This window comes from Tetrao urogallus, assembly GCF_951394365.1.
Source record: "Tetrao urogallus genome assembly, chromosome: 8".
NCBI lineage: Eukaryota > Metazoa > Chordata > Aves > Galliformes > Phasianidae > Tetrao > Tetrao urogallus.
This window is the reverse complement of record NC_136821.1, coordinates 36,324,388-36,333,127: the sequence shown is the minus strand read 5'-3', so window position 1 is coordinate 36,333,127 and position 8,740 is coordinate 36,324,388.

Sequence of the window (8,740 nt, the reverse complement as noted above, 5' to 3'; positions counted from 1 at the left end):
CGTAGTCTCTTTATCCCACTTCACTGCATGCAAGCTCCTTCTTATCACTGCCAGGCTGTGAGCACAGTGTGCCCTTGGAAAGCATGCATAGTGCTTCCCCACCCATTGATTCCATTAACAGGGAGTGGACAGATGTGGGACGAAACTGCCACAGCCTCTCCCCCCCCATCTGAGGGGTCTCCAAAACTGGGGTGGGTGATGCTGCTCAGGGTGCCAACAGCTCTTGTGGTTTCATTGCCAATCCTGTAAGATTTGATGCCTTCCGAAAAGCCTCACCTCCTGCTGAGAAATGCTCGGTGGGAAATAGCGGGTTTCACTAAGGAGAGGGTGTACTGCACTCTAAGGCATTTGATGGAGACGAAGTGCTGGCCTAGAAAAGTGATGGAAAGTGTAAATTGGGACCTGAATCCTTCTGTCTGAATACTTGGTTCTGCCATGCTTTTCTTCCTTGACTTCTGCTCTCTCTCTGCGAGAGCAAAAACATAATGCCATGGGAGCACGGCCTCTTGGCTTACTTGCGCCTTAGCTGCACGCTCACAAATGACTATCAGTCACATCACCCTTTAGTGCTCTGTAGAGGCCATCTCATGTGCCCGTCCAGGCAGACCCAAAGTCAATCTTATCCCATTTGTGACATTTCTTCCTGGTACACCTTCAAAATCACACCTACTGCAGCTGAGCAAATTGTTCCCAGATCGATGAGAATTCAGTGCTCCACCATTAAGCTCAAGGAGCTGCTTTATGGTCATGGAAACAGGAGAGCTGTACAAGCTGCATCTGCTCTAACACTGACATAGCCCCAACTTCTGTTATGGTTATGACCAACGGGCATTGCCTGCATTACTATCCACATGTGCACACAGCATTTCACTCCACTCAGTTCTTTGTTAAGTAAAATAAAACGGGAAGAAAACAAAACGAAACAAAAAAACTAGAGCAAAAGCCTCTGTTATATTGCCACGTTATACTGTAATATTATATACTAAGTCAAGCATGTCCCATAATTTTAGTGCCTGGCCCACCACCTGAAGGTTTCCCTGCTGCTAAAGCTGGTCCAAGCCGTTTGTCAGCTCTCCCACTTCACTCACAGTGAGATGAAAGAGAATACTGGGGAAGAGTGGAGAGGCAGCCGGGCTGTAGAGCAGCCCAGGGGCTCAGCAAAGGCTCCTCCACTGCACAACAAGGTTGCAAGATCCAATCTCACTCAGGAGTAACTACCATTATCTTCCCAAACTTCCCAAACTGGTGCTGATGAAAATCAACAGAACTAGGAGGCACAGCTCACTGCTTTGTCTGGCCTGCAATCTGAATCTTATTTCCAAATTAATGAAAATCAAAGGTGAGCCAAAGCATACAGCAAAATACCGTGCTGCTGTCGCTGCCATCAGTCTGCAGTAGCTGGTGAACTCAGTTAAGGGAAAAAGTGGGTTCTCCAGCCCCCACTGAAGGATTTTCTGGACCTCTGGCCACATGTACCTAGAATGCAGCACTGAAGAGTGCCCAAACCCTCCCGAAAGATTAACACACGTATTGTTTCAGTCTAAACACAGCACGCCTGAAGTTAGCAGCTCGTTCCTGGCAGCAGCAATAGCTGCGCAACCCACAAACCCATGGGCTGGGGCTTTAGAACCATCAACAGCCATACGAATGCTGTAAAAAGAGAGGAAAATCCTGCCTACCTGGAGACGGGGTTCATCCAAACTCCTCCAAAAAGCCTCGGATGCGGCAGGATAGAGGCTCCGCGGGACCGGCCGAATCACGAAGGCTTCTGCATCCCCGGAGGAGCAGCCGGGAGCAGCCGAGGCTCCCGCAACCCAGCTCGTCTCTTCCCTCGCAGTCAGGAAACCGCCCCGCTATGTTCCTCCTCCTTCGGAACGCCTCGCCTGTAATAGCCGCAGCGGACCGCGGAGAGTCACTGTGGGTCCACCGACACCGCCGCGGCTCCTCCGCCCCTCCGCGGGTGGGTGCCGGCGAGGGCGAGGGCGAGGTCGCTGTGCTCGGAGGCGAAGGAATTTTTTAAAGCGAGCTGGAAGAAGGCTCATTTTTCCATGATGAGAGTCCTCCTTTTCGTGGCTGGCATTGCTGCCCCACGTATTTATGACATCAAATCGTGTTCTTTCTTTCTTTTCTTTCCCCCTTCCTCCTCCTCTTCCAATCCTAGGAACATGTCCTGAGTGGAACAAATAAAACAAGAACATTTCAGAAAAGAGCAACTCACACCATAGCCTTTGCAGATAGCCAAGATTTGCTCAGAGACATCCAACTCTGAGTGCTGCCTGTTTCTATTGATTCATTCCCTCCCTTCCTCCCTTCCTCCCTTCCTCCCTTCCTCCCTTCCTCCTTTCCTTCCTCCCTTCCTCCTTTCCTTCCTCCCTTCCTTCCTTCCTTCCCTCCTTCCTTCCTTCCTTCCCTCCTTCCTTCCTTCCCTCCCTCCCTCCCTCCCTCCTTCCTTCCTTCCTTCCTTCCTTCCTTCCTTCCTTCCTTCCTTCCTTCCTTCCTTCCTTCCTTCCTTCCTTCCTTCCTTCCTTCCTTCCTTCCTTCCTTCCTTCCTTCCTTCCCTCCTTCCCTCCTTCCCTCCTTCCCTCCTTCCCTCCTTCCCTCCTTCCATCTCTCACTCTCCCTTTTCCCTTCCCTTCCTATGAAAAGTAGGGTAAGAATCCCAACAAAAGAAGGCCTTTGGAGAACATAGCACATTATCTGGTGAGCCATGCCCTTCTGTCTCCAGACTCTGAGCAACTGGATAACCTGCAATGGGGAAACAGAAGTTAACTCTCTCTGGCCACCATTGCTAAAGATAATTAAAAATATTTTTACAAATATATTAAAAGCAAGAGGAAGGCCAAGGCAGCTAATGACAGGAGAAGAGGTAAATGCCTTAAGTTGTGCCACGAGAGGTTCTAGTTGCATTTTAGAAGACGTTTCTTCCCACAGTGATGCAGTGGCACAGGCTGACCAGGGACTGCTGGGGTCATCATCCCCGGAGGTGTTCAAGAACCTTTTCCCCTTAAGCATCTTTTGTGAAGAGCAGAGGTCCACCTTCTGGGAACAGAATTACCAGACAGCACACCAGATGTCTAAGCAAAGCACTCACCTTCTGGTAAACCAGCACATGCTGGATTGTTAGGCCACTTATTCTGTTTACTTTGCTGCTGTTTCCAAGCTCTGTTGTGTCTGCAAGTACTACTTGTGTACTGAAACCACGTTTAGTATTCACATACATTTAAAATGGAGGAACGGGAAATATGGGAAGATGAAGAGCAGAAAGACAGAAGAAAATGGTTGATTTTCTGCTCTCCTTTGTGACTGCACAGAATTTGAAGTAAGGGAGTCGGTCAGACACCCATGGTTTTCATTTGATTTGCATCCTTTGGTAGATATAAATGTAATCAATGGTGTGGTAGAATAGTTGTTACTTTCTATACTGTGTATCTGCTCATTGTTTTGCAGCAGTGTTCTGTTCACATAAAACACAACCTTTTAGTTTTAAGTCAAATGAAACACTGGTATGGTTCTCTGGAAAAAATACCTGCTATAATTTCTTCATCTGCAACTCCATCAACCCCCCGTGTGTTTGTGACATTATACGTTGGTCTCCAAGAGTTGCTTTCTAAATATGTTAAGAAGACCAAAGACAAAGACAAAATGAGTGCTGGATATGCTTTCAAATATTTGTAAGTGTGTGGTTGATAATCTCAGCGTTTGCACTGACTACAAACCAAACAATGGAATTTAGGCCCTTTTGTAGCTGTCCTTTTCTGAAAATTCTTGCTTCCTAATCGAATATGTTTGCATTCCATACTCCAAACAGGCAAGCCCTACACTTCTGAGGTTTGGGGGGGTTGTAATTCTGATGTTTACCTTGCCCACTTCCATAAGAATCTTGAGTTCCATAGTCCTCTAAATCCTGCCAACCGGTTTGTCTCCAGCCTTCACCAGTTCTTCCCTGTGTCTGAGCAGCCGGTCTAAAAGAGCACCTCCCTATGTTGGTTCATTAACAGCCTCCATCCAAAAATTGCCTTTGATACATTGAAGAAGCCTCTTGCAGTTGTTATGCACACAGCCTATTGCCCTCTCAGTAAATAGGGAACTGGTCAATATACCAATACCTGGACCTGTGACAGTAAGGATCTTCCAAGTGCCTAAAGAAAACATCATCCATCTCTTCTTTTTTATCAGGCAGCCTGTAACAGACACCTTTCACAACATCATCTGTGCGTTTATGGGCACTGCTGCGCCTGCTTCATTGCCAAGGCAGCAGTGACCTGCATAAGACATCAAATAGCCATCAGATGAGGCTATAAAAAAAGACCTGAGCAGCAGCCCCCAACTGTGACCGATATTCTTGAACCGTGGTGAAATTAGATACAAAAGAAGATCTTTCCAAAGGAAAAGCAAATGCTCATTTGATACCATGCTCTATCAGCATTTCCTGGGATTTAAGCCTTTAAGCCAACTTCTGCAGGATGTTTAGAAAGTCCTCATGAACACATAAGTGCAATTTGAGGCTTTGCGTGCTTTTTTCTATGTTAACATTCTGATGTTAACTTTTAAGTCCCCTCTGCTATTGCAGTTTTATATTTACTTGACACCCTGTTTTTATACACAGCATTTGTGCACCCATGAAGTTTTGCTTGCTAACACATAAAGAAGTACTGTTTGCAGTTTCTAGAATTTTATTTTAAACAGCCCCAAAGATTTTCTCAACCTACAGCATTACTGAAGCCTTGCCAAGAGCAGACCCAGATCTATGACCATGTGTTTTTCCCCTGTCCCTGGAGACACCCAAGGTCAGGCTGGATGGGGCTCTGAGCACCTGGTGGAGCTGTAGGTGTCCCTGTTAATTGCAGGAGAGTTGGACCAGATGGCCTTTAATGGTCCCTTCTAACCCAGGTGATTCTATGATTCCAGAGCTTATACGAGATCCAGAGACACTACACTACCTCACCAGGATAGTTAGAAGAGGAGCAGCTGGGATGAGAGGTGGTGATTCCCCATCTTTCCGGTCACCCTATACTACATAAACTCCAGATAAAACACACCCTTAAGACCATCAGGAGGGCACTGATATAATCCAACTTTTGTTGTACCTCTCATGGAGCAGGGCAACACTGACCCAGACTGCTAGCAGGGCTGCCAGCCCCAATCTAGTCATCCCTGGGTAGCATTGGCTTCCTGACTCTGTCTAATTAAGTTCCTGAATTATTTGTTAATACTTCACTAGTGCAGGGACCCTTGCTCCAGCTTTTATTTCCCCTCTGTTGATGATCTCATTACTGTGATCAGTTTAAGAAGTCTGGCTCAAAGAATTTGCAGAGCTTCTCCAGAGCTCCTGTTTGAAGTTGCTCTTGCTGCATGACTTCTTCGTATTCTTGGCCATTTTGAAATTGAGACCATGCTTACAAACTCGTCAATACTTTATCCTCAGAACCAAATGGCAGGCGTGCTCTCTACAGTCAGCCTTTCTAGAGTGTCCCAATGGCTCATTGCTTCTGCCTGCTGGCCAGACACATCCGTCTCTGTGCATCAGGCGATCAGTTGTGTGGTGGTGGGTCGCTAACACAGGAAAGGACCAACTCAAACAAAACCTTGAAGTTCAGTCTTCCTGAAGGATTCCAGTCAGCAGACATGGCTTCCAGCTGTACATTTCTGAGTTACTGGTTCTCCTGGCAGCTCTGCAATAGATGGAAGAGGCAGGAAGCTTTGGAACAGCCCTGTGTGAAGGCACCGAGGGACTGCGGATCTGTTCCCACTCGACCTTCCCTTCTGTTGAGACTCACTGCACTCAGCCATGTCAGTACCAGCTTAGGGGATGGTGACTGCTGTTCTCTCAGAAGCATCGCATGGCAGGAACAAAAGAGTCCTGGAATGGGTGGATGGTGAGTAGAGCTCGAAGAGCTGAAGCCCTTTCTCCCAGAATACTTTCCCTTTTACCGGTTTCACAATCCACGCTTGGTGATATTTTCCTCTCTTGCAGAACATTTTTCCACGAAGCCAGTCAGGATTGTTGAGTCCCAAGCCTTGCTTGAATTGCTGGAAGAGCCTTTGCACAGTAAGGCAACTGCATTCCAGGTTCCTGGCAGGGCAAGGCCCCAGGGAAGAAGGAATGCTCTGTGATCTGCAGTATATGCTGGGCAATCGTGATCTATCTTTCTGTAGAACTCACGTGAGCTTTAGTTTAATAGACCGTGGTAACAAAAGAGTTAAAACACACAGTTTGTGTCTTTAGAGCTTTGTGGTGAAATGCTGCAAGAGCAGAATGACCCAGCTGCATTTGTTTTATTTTCTTGTCACCAGAGAAACAAGAAGGAAAAACTTGCAGTGGAGTTTCCATGAAATTAAGAGAAAAAAAAAAAAAAAAGAAAAAAAAAAACCCCACATAGTTTATAGAGGAAAACTCATTCCCCTCCCCAGCTTTTTACCAGCGATAGTTCAAAAACTGTACATTTTTGAACTTAGTCACATCCCGTCCCACCCGAGGTCCTCAGCTCCATGTGCAGACCCAAGAGATCTCAGTTTCCTTTTTCTGATGATGAACTTCTATCTAAACATTTGCTTTTTTTCACTTCTGGATCCTGGAGGCACTGCCTCTCTGTGAAATGACTAAGGTTACAAATAAAATATAGACTTTCTCTGTTAGATTCAGCTGACCGTATGAATAATATTCCCCCAAGGCCCAGTCATTATATTGAGCCATAAATCTACTGGGAGACACTGCTTTGCAGTGAGTAATAGGCACAAATAGAAAGGAAAGGAATTAATTAGAGCCTTTTCCTGGGAAAAGAGGGGGATGAAGGGCTCCGATAGGAAAAAAAAAAAAAGCTTTTTTCTGTGGACGTGGGGGTACAGCAGGGTGGGCTGTGGGCTGGCAGCGGGCTGGGCCTGGTCTGAATGACTTCCCTTTGGAGCCTGGTGGGCTGGCAAGGACTCATTGGGGCTCAGCAATGAGCTGATTGATTTGAAATGCTAGTCTTGTCTTTAATCCCAGCTTCGTTTCTCTGCAACCACACTGTTCTGCTGCCTTCGGGTCTTAAATGAATGCTTCCAGCATCAACACTTCTACAGAGCTGAGTATTTGGGGCAGACCAGTAAAAAGGAATTAGAAAGCAAATATGCAAAAAGCCTTGAAGAGGTGGTTTTTTTTTTTTTTTAACTGACTTTAGGGACCTCTGGGTCAGGTCCTAAGAGAAAATGTGGCCTTCAAGGTTGCAACTTGTAATTGAAGATACTCACCAAAAGAAAGGATTAAGTTTAGATTCTTGAAAAGCTCTAATCCTAACAATCACCCACAGAACTGAACGGGGCTGCCCTTGTCTGGGATGCTTCAGCAGCCGTGCAGTGCTGCAGCAGTTGGGTATGAGCCCAGCGTGATGCTGAAGGCAGGTCAGAGGTACCTCCTGAGAGAGGCACAGCCACCGAAAACCCTCCCCTCGAGTCCCTCCCTGCCTGTACAGTAAGCTTCTACTTTTTGTCCTAAAGAGGTTACAGGAAAACATAGCTCTTCCAAAAACAGAGGAGCTTCTGCATACAGGCAGCAAGAAGGCTGAGAAGTGTTGGGAAGAGGAGCTGGTTGATGTCACATCAGTCAGGGGAACTCAGCTGGAACCAGATGGGAATAAATGAACTGAGCCTCGAAGACTGTACATCTCTGGAAAACACACCAAGTCCTGGAGCTTGGGTTTCCACCAAGACCTTAATCATGACCTGACTGCCAGGCCAAAGCTGCTGCAGGAACAGCTACTAATGAAGACATTTTGCAGCTAATTTGCGCCTTGCTAACACGGTATGTCAGGAGATGTGCCTCCAACCAAAGCACAGGGAGTCTGGAGAAGCCGCCCAGCAGCTGCTCCATGGCTGCAGGCATTCCACCTCTTGAAGGCTGCTGTTCTCCATGTACTTGATGTGAGTCCAGGGAGCCCTCAGAGCTCCTGGCTTCCAGGCCCAGCCCCTCAGGTCACGTACAGCAGAGTAGGGTGCACCCATCCCACAGTTCCCCTATGGCAGTACTTAAACCAGCTCAAGAAATCAGGGCTGCAAGTTAAAAGATTTATGCCAGGGATGAGATGTATCCTTTTACCTGTTTAACTGTCTGCGTCCTTCATGGAAGCATTAATTTGAATCTGACTTTCAACATCAAACAATGTAATTTTGATCACATGCTAGCAATGAACACTACCTTTTGTTTAAACCACTTCTCCTTAAGGCTGCCAATGGAACTCAGATGCTAAGCTTCAGTCCAAATAGGCTTGAGATTTTCCAGCCTTAGTGTATGATAAACAAAATTAGCACCAGAGAGGTGGAAGTGCAGGCTTGCACTCCCTTACAGATCTTTCACTTCTGCCCCTCATCCATCCAGACTTTGACAGCCTCCACCTACAAAGAGAAAACAGAGAGGACCTTAATGAGCAAGTAATCATTCATCATTTGTTTCTTCAAAACTAATCTTCTTGGACCCAGAAACCAGCCTTTCACTTTTCACAAAGTTTTCCTTTGCATTGTTCTAGCAGTCCAGAAATGAAGATCCTGAGTGCCTTGGTTATACAGAAGTAGACCTAATTTAGCTGCATTATCACGATGTAAATAATCTGTGCTTAACATTTGGACTGTCTGTGAGATCAAGCAAATGTAAGCATCCTTCCATGCAGCCTGCTCATATCTGCACATCTCCCTGCCTTGTGAATCAAAGCCCTCTCTGCTTACCATGTCTCTAAGTTAGTAAAACTAAGAGGCACCTCTGTGATCA